This window comes from Rhopilema esculentum, chromosome 3 (assembly GCF_057945365.1).
Source record: "Rhopilema esculentum isolate cy_ngs chromosome 3, ASM5794536v1, whole genome shotgun sequence".
Taxonomy (NCBI): Eukaryota; Metazoa; Cnidaria; class Scyphozoa; order Rhizostomeae; family Rhizostomatidae; genus Rhopilema; species Rhopilema esculentum.
Genome location: NC_142817.1, coordinates 6,051,373 through 6,064,634, shown reverse-complemented (window position 1 = coordinate 6,064,634; position 13,262 = coordinate 6,051,373). Strand labels below are relative to the sequence as shown.

Genomic DNA, 13,262 nt, shown 5'->3' with positions numbered 1-13,262 from the left:
TGGTCTTGAGTTTGTAAAAAATTACATACATTATTTGCACAAGCAACACTTGAGTAGAGTTTCAGATAATCAGCGAAAGGACTCAAGTTGTTTATCATGGAAGAAATCAGCTGAGAAGACGTAATACAGAGTAATGAGTTTGTCGTTGTATTTGTTGCCGACAAGCGGCCTAGGCAAAGAAGAATTGCAACTGAGCTACTTTTGGTTTTCTACCAGACAAATAAAGCCAAATGCGGGAAGATCTTGAAAAGATTTCAGCTCTACCACATAAGGCGTCGACAAGGTGTAACCCCCGTGATCGCATTGAAAACTCAATCAAAGAAAAACCTTAACAAAGAACAGGTGCTTATTATACTAAACCGAAGTCATGTTAAGACGTTCAAGCGAAGCAATGGAAATTTTGTGCACTATTTTGGGCATTCTCTCAATTTGAGGTGCAGAATTTTCGTGGATGTTCCGCTGATGATCTTTACATCCGTGCAAAAATAAAGGGCTCAGATTTGATAAATCGATCTTCAAGTTAGCCGCTCCAGCGAAATTCTAAGCTGTTAATTACTGAATATTATTTAAACGAGGTCAAAGAACCAGAATAAAATTACATTTACTGGATGCAGCTGTAGGTATCAACCACAATGCTTCGTCATAAATCAAACTTACTGTCTATCCTTAATGTAATTATACCAAGATCACAATGAGGACGAATTCCAGATTTCCTCTTCAAATATGGAAGCTGTATAAAAAATTATTGGTGAGTACGATTTCCTATATAATGTTTTCAAGCTTTTTTTACATTACATTACAGACAAATTTGCAGGTCCTGAAGGGAAAATGCTTTTAGCAGAAAAAACAACGATAAAATTGTGATACAGAGTACGAAATTCTCAACAGTTAAGTTTTTAATCCGTCGGAAAAGAATTCCTACTTTGTTTTATTTCCGTTGTTTCTGTATGGAATCAAACAGAGTCCAGACCTTTAATGTGTATTTTAAACTCAATTCGCCGAATTTAATTCTCGTTAAATGATGTGTCGGCTTAATTCTCGTTGCTAGGACTAACAGATTTTGCAACAATTTAGTTCTTTAGGAATTCACCAATTTGGCTCGGACGACAGTTTGTCTTGGCAAGCGTTAATCTTTTCTAAGATGGAGCGAGTTGTAGAGTATTCCCGTACATTGCCTCTCTAGGATTTATAAGTGAAATAATTCTGTTAGTATACTATTCTGCATGCGCAGTGGATGCTAGAGAACGTGAACAAGATATTATCCAGAAGAAGCAAGAATTGAGTGAAGCGATATATCTGACTATTTTCATTTGCAACTCTGAAACTTTTAAACTTTGCTAAGCACTTGCATAGCATCCTTATAAGGTTTTATAAGAACGGAATCAAGAACCTGGGCAATTTTCAGAAATCTGACATGGCTGACTCTTCCAAAATCGAATTTATGTGGTAACATACAACCGCAGAAGCGTGAAACTAACGTTAAAATTTTTCCATTTGGTATTTGCAATTAACTTCAACAAGATATCGCAGATTCAATCGTGCATGAATCTTTCTCTCTTTTCATCAACACTTTCGGTTAATTTCTTCATTTTGTTATCATCTACTATTTCTTAATAAACGTTCAGAATAATTATTTTGCTTGAGGGATATATTGTTTCAAATTTATTAGTTGCCAAATTAAGAGTTAGTTGCCAAAACATAAAAATTACCATCTATTGACCTGCTCGCAAGTGACTCGGCTACTGCAATTCAAACAAACATAAACACTTAAAACACAAACATTTAAAACACAAACACTCTAAAAACAAACACTTCAAACACTTCTATATCATGTTTGACCAAGTATATCTGAGAATAAGTATAAAGATTGGAGCAATATACAATATCTGCAGCATTCGTTGACAAAATCGTTTTCGTTACATTAAGAATGATAAAGACGAAATACTTGTTCTGCCGCTTTCAATGCATCTGCTTTTGTAAATGTGCAACTGCCTAATTAGTTTGTGTGGAAAGTAACAATGACGAAAACGTATAGAAAATTTATGGAAACGCGCTAAAAATACCTCTGGTTTAAAATATTGTATGCGAAGTTTTCAAAGATATTCTGTTAACGGTTTGTTTGGTGTTGAAAAAGAAAAAACACAATCAAGCACTTCCTTCATGATCAAGAAATTCGGGGATCCAAGTACCACTAAATGTTGGTCTTTAAAACAGACGGCCAGTCTTAAAATATCAAAATCACGTACAAAACAGATAAAACGGCTACAAAATTAAGAAACCTGGCATTTCATTATCGCTAAAGATATATAAAAACATTTTACGGTCTAGATCTTTCTTATTATATTTGCTAACAAATGCTTTTAACATTTGCAATCAAAGGATTCTAGCTTCCGCATGGCCTAAATCTTTATTGTTGATTGTGAACAGAAACAACAGTCTCTGTTTTAAGGATGATGAAATACTTTTTCGTGAGTTGTTATGCCAAACACTACAGAGTTATTGTAAACAAGACACGGCACATTCATAACATTAGAAAAACGTTACGGCCTATGTTATGTCACTCTTGATCTTTCCAACAATGTTTTGTCATTTCACTAATACTTTTAACTCTATAAATCAGTCAAAATTTAAAGACACTTTAGTTTTGATTAAAACCTTAAAAGTGCATTTAATGAGGAAAGATAAAAGAGTGAAGATTTTACGATAATAAATCAATTCATCCATTACAACAAACAACAAAAAATGCTTGTCGTATCGGCATTGATAACACCTTCCTCTACTCCTATAAAAAGTATTTCGTGCTGCAGTACAAGAATTCCCATAAGACACCCTGAACTAATAACTAAAACACTTCTGGCTTTTTCGTCACAGTTTACAAAGTTTTAATTATTCTTTATTATTTTAATAGAAACAATGCATAACATTAATTACGATAACATGAGCTGAAATATAATCTCGTCAATAAATAATTGGATGTAGAAGTAGAGCGTTTGATCATTCCAAAATAGATTGTCTTGTTATGATCCAATTTGTCTTCATCAGAACCAGCAGAACATTCCACCCTAGCGGCATTTTAGCATATCGTGTTTCTCCTAATAAGCACTGAGCAATCGACAATATATTTTAAAAATTTTGCTGGATGCTAATTGGATTGGTGCTATTATAAATAAGGGGCGCGTTAAAGTTGTTAGACGCCGCGCCTATTACTGGAAATGCGGTAGATGCGAGACTCTGAAACCCTTTATGTAGATGACACGTTCAGGGGTATTAAAAGTTGGTCGTTACAGAGATGCCTCCAAGAAATGACAACTCCCAATTATGAGCAGATTCAAAATAAGTAGCAATCATTTCTCTCAAAGTTTAATCCTGCGACTGAAATTTGAAGGTGGTGTAAAATAGTGGCTTTGTAGAGTAGTTATCGTTCTCGTCTCGTGGTTGCCTGCTGAGGATGCAAGTTTAAGCCAACTTGTCACATATATGTAAAATTGTTGTCGCTCTAACTCCATTTGACCCACATTTTACTTACAGGTTTAGCGGAAGTGAACAGGCTTAGGGGGAGGGGGAGGGGGCTCTTGTCCGAGTGACAAGTAGGGTGTTCTAGATGTATCAAGTACCATAAGAATGAGTGGTCCGTTGTACAGTGTGTTGGCTTCCTGCACAAGCTCAAACGCAGCTATACTAATTGCATAGGGAGAATATAGAAGTGACTTTGTACCTGGAATTTTTAGATACTCGGACTTTTTCATTATAATTCTTCATCATATAAAGATTTTCGGATTCCAGGTACAAAGTTGCTTTATAGGCTCTATCTATATAATTTCTCATTCAATGACGAACAACATACTATATTACAGTGTTTATATCAACTGCATCTTGGCAACAGCCACAAAATCGCTGTATTTTGACGCCTTGTTCAGGCTTCCAACAAAAATCTTTCTTATCTTAATGATGTAGTCGTCAATAAAAGGTCAACATATTGCTATCTCCTTTACTGGTCATTTTATCAGTGCGTGGCTTCTACAGGCTTTGACTTCAAACCATGAGTTTTAACAACGGATTTAATGCCAAGAAATCTGACGTCATATACAGGAATGTATACACGGAGCAGGAACGGATTTAAGCGGCAAAGATAGGGGTGTTGTGGTGTTAAATAATGGTTGGATTTTGGTGCCACACCCTTCAGGTGACTTAAAAATTATAGAAACGCCCAATTCAAAAATTAAGCTTTTCACTTCAAGGTAATGACAATAAGGATATAGGTAAAGTATTCTTCATTGATTTGTCAAAACTAACCACCAAAAATTGCATTTTATCGAATCAAGCTACAGAGAAACACAAAATATTTTACACCCCGCAAGTAAATTCGTCCTTGACATGCTAAGGGCTCAGACAGTGAAAACGGAAAATTTTTGAACCTTGAAAAATCAAACTTTCTAAAGTAGCAGGAAGTGCGGTACAGTGATCTTTTAAGAAAGGAAAAAAATGCAGAAAACCAACAGTTTAAACATTCTTCTTCGCAAAAATTGACAAAATGGCAGAGAGATAGACAAGGAAGACAGTGAAGTCTCCAAAATATTTTGTCACACCATCATTGTTGTCATCTGCATCATCACTTCGATTTTTTACATTCACCAATTCTATCTAGCTTTCAAACTTCTCTAATTGATTATTCCTATCAATTAATTATTTTTCTGTGGAACAAAAGGAACAAACCAAGAACTACAACCATTTTGATATATTTTTGTTTTTTTCTCAGTTCGCCTGTTTTATATAGAACTATTTTAGTGTTTTTTTGCAAGCCATGCCAGCCAGTGGCAAAGTAAAGGCATCTGTCCCCTATTGTGCTCAACTTTATTTTCACTGGAGTAAAATTCACGCACCCTTGAGCTTGATCGATAATTAAACGAGTTAAACCAATCAGAGACAACTTTGATTCCAGAGCTTTTGAATCAAACCATTTTGTTATCAAAATTATCATAAATTAGAATAATTATAACCAACGAATGAGATTAATACTAACAAAGTTAAATTCAAATAGCCATGCGTCAGAGGAGAGTAGACTGTAATGATAAGCCAATGGAATCAAAAGGGCGGCCCATTTAATTCCAAAAGACTTTATTGTATAAAAGGGACATGCTCGAATACTCAAACTCGCTTGTTCGAAGAGTCAAACTTGCGAAGAAAAGGCCGCTAATAACAGAAATTCGGAATATCTACTGTGCAAATTTCACTACTGAATATTCAATGATCGATAACATAGAAGCGATCTAAATGAGCAGCGGAAAAGATTTTTGGTGCCGTTTTTGCGATTCAAAGCTTGATGGAAGAGCCCAATTTGCCAAGATATAATTCCCCATGAGTACAGGTGGGTTTGTTTGAATGTATAGAGAATGGCGAAATCAATAACAAACTTGGCAAATAGTTTTAGAATAGACGCGTGCAAATAGATAAATGCTTGTTTCTCGACAAAGAACTCAGGGGTGTTGAAAATAAGGAATTTCCTGGGAAAGACGCTTGAATAACAATCGAATGTGTGAAAGGTAGAGCTAGACCAGTGATACCAGGGGGAGGGGATAGGCTAGGTTAATAGACCGATAGGTTAATTTGTTTCAAGGATTACCTCAAGTTATGTTGTTTATTCCAAAAATGGATCTGAAATTGTTGTAGACAGCGTACTCTCGTCACCAATTATTGAAAATTTTTCAGTGCCCCCACTACCAACTGCCCCTCCTTCAAGTTTGCTCTGGATCCGCCCCTGAATGTAATGCAACAGTGATCCTCGCCCGCTGATTTGCCAGAAAAACAACTCAAATGTTTGCTTTGATTGTGAATCATGACTGGTGAATAATTTAAACTCAGGAAACTTTTTGGTACACTGAAGTTTAAAAATTTTAGAGAACACTTACAGAAAGATGTAGGGTATATTTGTAAATATTGACCCCTTGAAAAAATGAGAAAATCTTTTGACAGAAAATAATAATTTAATTTATAGTTGAATTGTAGATTTAAAAGTATTATATTATAAATGTTTTTGTATCTATTTCCTGGACCAAGAAAGAAACCTTACAAGCAGAATTTCAAAGGTTAATGTAATCACAATTACACATACTTGATGACTAAGCCAAGATGGCCCTTCAGAGAAACTGCTATCTCAGAACATCTAAGTTTAACATCTGTCAAAGAATTCGAGGTTCTGTATTAAATAGAAACATGCACTTCACCAAACTAAAAACAAAATAGAAGTACAAGAGAGAAAATGATAAAAATGAACAAGAAAATGAACAAGATGAACTATAAGAAAACTTCGAAAGCTTGCGCTGTTCATTGGCAAACAATCTTTTGATAATACAAAACTTAAAAATGTCTTTGAAATGAGCAAATTTTTGAGTCATACTCAAGCCTTTCGTCTGACACTCTTCAGAGTATAATACGTCAGAACATGTATCAAAAACACTGTTCTCGATCTATGTGTATTCTTTAGCATAGAGTTTTCGATCTATGTTCTGAGGATTCATACTCTGAAGAGTGTCAGACGAAAAGCTTGAGTATGACTCAAAAATTTGCTCATTTCAAAGACATTTTCATGTATATTCAGTAGAAAAACCCCAGTGTTGATATCGTAAAATATTCGAAAGACAGAATGGTGTATAAGACGTAAGAACTCAAAGGACTGTAACCTCCGTTGCCCTCCCTTTCCCAACTTTTGTGGTCCATGCCCCTCTGAGAAGCTTGCGTGATAAAATACGGTAACCAAGCCTTCGGTCTTGACTTTTTGTTTCAAGAAACGCAAATGAGAAAATATTATCGTCATTCGTGGTAAAAGAGGCATGCGAAGTAACGATTCACTTCAATTCGCATGAATATGAACAGATGCAAGGTAGCCGGGGTCTGGAACTGAGGCTGTAAGAAGGAGGTTGGCACGGTAGCCATTGGACAGTAAGAAGGGGGGTTGCCTCCGTAATTAGAAGACTAAAGGTCTCTGAAAAAATTTGATATCCAGCTTTTATTCCTTCGCATTCGCCTATATGTGGTTAAGGCGTTTGAACTTTAACCTAAACAGCCAGAAAATCTGAACACAGAAATACAAAAAGGCAACTTGTTTATCAAAAATTGCTATTGTTTATAAATTTAGATAAAACGCAGAAGACAAAATCAAGCGTTGCAGAGAAGGTTTTTTTTATTTTGAGCAAGTTATCGACTCTTTTGGTTAGATTATGCTCTTTAATCAAGGCCGCCAGATTACAGTACTGCTTTTTCCCAGGAGTAGTTTGCCAGGATTACAGCTCCCACACGTTACTTATACCAAGCTTCTCTCACTATATCCAGTCGGTGATGAATATTCTTTATTTCGTCCATCACAATCTGTTGGGTCCATAAAGTCAAGGCTTTCACGGTGTATGTCTCTCACGGGCATATGCGCTCTGGCCTATGCGAATCTGAATCATGGCGTCAAAGTTTCATATTTCTGAAATTAAAGCTTTCCTAATCGTCAAGAGTTCTACCCATTGGGCTCCCAGAGTATTTTCTCAAACTAGCATTACAATGCTTTAAGGATTAAACAGGGGGAAAGCATTGAAGTTTACGAGTTTCATCAAAATAATGTTGGCCTTTTTCTAGAAATGTCGACCGGCTAAAAGCGAAATTCAATCACCAATCTTATTCACTAACGAGGAAAGTTCTTATGATTCTATGTTAATTGCAATAAAAGGAAAATGGTTTTCCCATTTCAGCAAATTATGTTTCCTCATAGGAAGGAAAGGCCATTGTTTTCTTGTTTGTTTGGTAAACAGTCTAAAAATTGTTTTAGGCTGACTGCTTAAACCTTTTCACAGAACGCAGATGGGGCGTTTCTGAACGCAGATGGGACCTTTCTGCGCGAGTTTGCAATCGTGGACAATACTAAATGAAAACTGTTTTCTTTCGCAAGAATGACATGTCTTTTCTTTTATCTGTGTTTTCCTTTTATTCTAAGTTTGTTTAAAACTTTTTCAGTCGTCTTGAAACCAGCAAACTAATCATAAACTAACTTTTCATTTACATCTAGCAAAGCAGCTGTATTACTCGAATAGTTCGGCTTTTAGAATTCGACTTCGTTTCCTGTCAGAGGGCTGAGAAAAGTATTCCGCAGAATATATAACGACGAGGAAGTTGAAGCAACACACAAAGTATTTCTTTCTCTTTCGAAAGGCAAGTGCCAAAGAGATGTCATATCAACGCAACACTTTTTAGAATTTTTTCCGATTGACATCAATACATGAGCCTGCCTTGTTTGCATTTATTACTCAAACAAACCCTATAAATAATATCTAGCCTAAATTGTTTAACAGAAAAATGAAAATACAGGAAATTAAAGCCAGGAAAGCAAAGGTATTCTGTTTAAGTGTTAGAAGACAGCGTCAATTTGAACATGTGCGCGTAAGCATGGCCTCTGCAGGTACAATTGACAAGTTTGAGTCCAAGACGATTTAACTGTGTCACTCTGCATAGCTGTGTAAAAAGTCCTTAAAACGCTTTACAAAAAGAGATCTTTTTGCCGATAAGTTGGCGATTGACTGACTCGTTGCTCATTCAGTTGATTTATTCTGTAAAGTCTTTTTCACCATGGTGTTCTAGAGGGTTTTTCCTGAGAGCAACAGAACGTGCTTGAAGTGGTGCCTTAAGCAGCATATTGTAAACAGACTTACGAGAAGACTTACTTGCAAAACCACGAGTGGTTTTCGTGAAAGGTACGGATTTACCAACATCAAATATTCATAACGCAAGGTCTAAGGAAAATCAAGATATAAGTTGCCACCATCGGGTACATCAACTAACACACTTGACTCTTAGCTCTTCCAATGGCGCATTGCATAGAAGCATTGATGTCTCAAAATGCATCCAGTCTCCAACATTGTAACCAAGTACTAAAGGTTGACAATAGCAACCGGATTCCGGACTTATCTTTGATTTCCTAGACCGGTCTGACTGAATTTCTTGATTTTCATATAACTAGCCTTAAATCTTAGAGTATCAACATTCTCATGTCAATGACCACAAGATTCTCGATTCTATGTATCATTCAATCCAATTCACTAATAAGAGGCAATACTATAATGGTCGGAAGAAAATCGAACAGAAGATTTCAGTCAGCACTGTTGATAAAACCCTAAAAATCCTAATCAATTCTTGATTGCATTAATTGTTGAAAAATGGGTTAAAAAAGATGAAGACTCACATTAGATACCATCCTGGTAACACATCACAAAAAAGAACTGAATCGAACCGGTTGAAACTCGATATAAATCGTTGACTTCGAGGATATTAAACATACAACATAGCTAGAATTGCAAAGCAAAAACTAGCCGTATCAACAGCCCAGCAAGTTTAAGGGCTTCGCACGATTACTACCGTATTGCCCAGCGTCTTACTTTCATACCGTATTCGTCAGTGTCCCTTGTAAACGGAAGGCCAAGGCGACAGGGTATCGTACCGTTCTCATTTCAATATGACATTGCGTAAAAAAGCTCTACAACCCCGCTATTAGTAAGGAGAACGCCATTTATTTCCAGAAGTTTTTACAAATTTTTGGATTGTTATAAATAGGGCAATATTTAGGTTGACGTCTCGTATAAACTTCTGTTTCTTCTTATTTTCCTTTTCTTCTTTTATTTCCTTTGCTAATTTTTTGCTGTTGGATTTCTTCATTGTTGTTCTGCTTCTTCTTCTTCTCCGTTTTCTTCTTCTCCTTTTTCTTTCCTTTCTTCTTCTTTCTCTTATTGCTATTCCTGCAAAGCCACTTCTTATAAGTAAATATTTGCATTTTTCTTTTTATTACTTCTACCTCAACTTCTTGTTCTCCTTCTTCTTTTTTCACTGTTGCTTTCTTATTACAGAGTTATTTTTCCAGCAAACCAACACTTGTTTCCTGCAATCTACTTTCTCTGTCCTATTTGTCAACTCACTCTGTCCTATTTAACTGTTGACTACATCCTTCAATACTAGCATTGTGCTTTCTCTTGAAAATTCTATTCTAAGAAATATTCCTTCCTATTGCATTTTCTTTCCATAGACACTTCTCTCTCCCAAAATTTCTAAGCCTTTCTTAGTACTTCTACAATGCATTCTCCACCAACTGTGTGTTTGATCTCATCTTTCTTCTTCCATCGCAACATTTTCATTTCTGAATGCTTGAGAAGATCCAGATTCATCTTCCTTAACGCTCGAGCTTCAGGCCTTTGTATTGCAACACATGTTGTAACATCTTACTTAAACTTCAATTCGGATGGCAGACACGTCTACTGGTAACGCAGAAAGAAACCATTTGGAACCGACTTCCTAATTACACTTAAGCACTTAAAGACATATTGTGCTGGATTGCCTGTGTGTCTAGTCTGCCAAAAGTGATGCATAAAACCATACGTTTCTAAATTTGAAAAGAGGTTTTTCAAATTCACAAGAATTGAAGAAAACAAAAGAATATCAAATGTTGTTCATAGTGTTTCAAAGCAGTGTTCAAATACTCGTGCATTTTTCATAAAAATTCAATTCAATTAGAAACAACGAAATAGCATGAAAACATTGGTTTTTATTCAAGAGTTATCCTTCATTCAACATCGTTTTGTTTAAAAGACCGGGGCATTGCCTTAAAATTATTTTCGTTACCAGGTGATCTAAAATTTTGCCGTACTGGTTGTTAAATACAAAATAGATTGCAATTTACTGACGTTTGATGGATGGTAGAAATGAGAAAGAAGGCTTGAATTCTGTGGATGGCCGAAGGTGCAGGTAAATTGTTTTCTATGATGATATTTTGAACAAGAATTAAGACAAGTAACTTTTAAGCTTTCTTTTAAAGCAGCGATTATAAGGCGAATTTTAGGCCACTCAGAACACGACCTGATAGCCGACCCGATTTCGAATTTAGTTGAAACATTTGGGGTTGAACTGCGCAAAGCAGCACTCAAGTGGAACTGCGTGCAAATCACCTCCTCATTGGCAACGGTTCCAATCAGCGACTCAATTGCAGTATGCGAAACAGATTTATTGAAAATCATATATTGTTTCCCCGGCAAATAACTATAAAAGATTATTTTTTTATCATTCTATTTTGGTGCTTTTCCTCTCTGACATGCACCAGCGTTCAATCAAGTTCCAAATTTGAACCGGTCTCACTCAACACAAGACCTGTTTCAGTCTCAGCTAAAACTCCGTATTAACAGCTACGCGTATGTAAGTTTGCCCGAAACGTTGCAGCCGGTTTCGATATGGCATGGAAGGTTTCTAATTCCGTGTAATTCCAGCCCTTGGTTTAAAGACACCACGTCCAATTGGTAGGACAGTCCTGAGTAGGTCTCCAGGCCTGAGCTGTTTTGTGTCTAATTGGCAACGTAAGAATGATTCTCAACGTTTTTTCAATCAGAAACGCGCCGCAGAGCTTTTTGTTAACTCCAAACGATTAACTGACGGAACATATTGCCGCAAAGCCTCTGTGATGTTGGGCTGTCCCGACTTCTTGCAGCTGTAAAGTTGAATGTAACATTTATAAATAATAAAAATCGAAACATATAATAAAGCTTTGACGCAAAGCTTGTCTCGTATAAGTTCAGTGATAAATTCGTCGTAGATGGTTAGGAAAGGTAGGTCTTGATAGCATCCAATATGCAAAACTGCTTGAAATATTCCACGCCGTAATAAAACATTTCCATATGTGGATGATTAGGTTGACGATATTGCATTGCGATATATTGATGTCGTGTAAAAAACTCTTATTGTATAGTGCAAAACCCCTGAAACAACACACCTAGGTGTTGATTTCAGCCGAGATGTAGATGTATACAAGGGGTGATGCGAAAACCACGCTTAGGGATCACTTTCTCGTCGGATTTCGAATTTCACAAAATATGAACGTACTTACAATTTTGTGCCAATTTAAACATGGGCAAAACTAAAGGGGCTCTTTATGAAAACAAATTTTCCTTTTCTTACGAGAAGCTGCTATATATAGGGAAAAATTTCTCCAACGATTTCTATTTATTTTCAATTCTTTTAGCAATTCATCAGCAAATTTTCAGGTATTTTTTCAATCTTTTCAAATAAATTCATTTTACTCAATCCTAAATGGTTGTTACTTCAGGATCATGTTAACTAATTTCTGCCGTTGTGAAGTAGTGACGCCAAAATCATAATTCAAGGCACCGACAAAACTCCAGAGTTCAATGACAAGAATAAATTTGATGAATTTATCTTTGGAAGATGGCAACACAATTGAACCAAAACATTGTCGTCTATTTTTGACCGAGCTTCAAAAATGCTGAAGTTTGTAATAAATCAATTTAAAATCAATTTATCAACAATCATCATGAATGCATTAAGATAATCGTTGGCCATCTCAGCTGACTTTCGGTGAATAACACTCAACATTAACTATTGCAAATGTTAACAATGATTATAAACCCAACATGATTTGTCTTCTTCTCTAAAGAAAAACCATGCTAATGTTAATTCCATTTATCAGTTAGCCTTATCTTGGCTCCATTAATCAGCAACCGTACTCGAGCTATCGAACGCACGCGTGGAACACAGGATCGAATCCTCGTGTGGAACGCGGGGAAAACGCAATTTTATCATCAACATACGGTTAACTTTGTGTTATTTTAAAAAAATCTTAAATGTAACTGGCCTTAAACTGTTTTCCAAAAAACACCTTTGCTTTATAAAACCACATACCAGCGGTTGTGAAAACTTTCAATTCATTTCTACTAAACTTGGGAGGTATTTCATCAATAGATTTCGAGAATTTATATGGAGATTAATTTCTGGACGATCTAGGAACTATGATCCTGCCAACAAGAGCGTGAATTTCTTGCTTTTCGGAGACGTTCAAAGCAAAGATCTCATTAACAGGGGATCAGCTGACGTGTATTAAGCGACAATATGCATAATGCATTGATTTTGTCAAGCAAGTTAAAATGCGTATGTTAATCAATAGTCTTTTTATCAAATGAGCTCGAGCGAAACTACGGCTTGTTGTGGCTACCTCCTTACTTAATGTTGGTCTGGGTTATTAAAAATCTTATCTCTGCTATATAGTACATATTTTTGAAAAAAACGTGCGTCTGGATGAAACTGAGGGCAATGAAATAGCTTTGAACAGCTTGCAAAAAGCTGCAACGATTCATACCTCCAAGTTATGTGCTCCAAAATGGTTTAGCTGATGGCAAAGCGAAAAGTGCCAGCCTTCGAGAGGAAGAGACACATCGCGAGTGGTAGCTGTTGACAGGTAA

At 36.1% G+C, this 13,262-nt stretch overlaps 1 protein-coding gene across 4 annotated transcripts in view; it reads left to right on the top strand.

Moving 5' to 3' along the window:
• The first annotated feature begins 342 nt into the window (after nucleotides 1-342).
• The window catches only part of LOC135692401 (potassium voltage-gated channel protein Shal), a 37,725-nt gene continuing 24,805 nt past the window's right edge, over nucleotides 343-13,262 (top strand). The window contains exon 1 of one of the 4 annotated variants that reach the window (XM_065210491.2): nucleotides 343-748. The gene's annotated coding sequence lies outside the window, so the exon portion shown is untranslated. The other 3 variants (XM_065210494.2, XM_065210496.2, XM_065210495.2) reach the window with 3 other exon arrangements.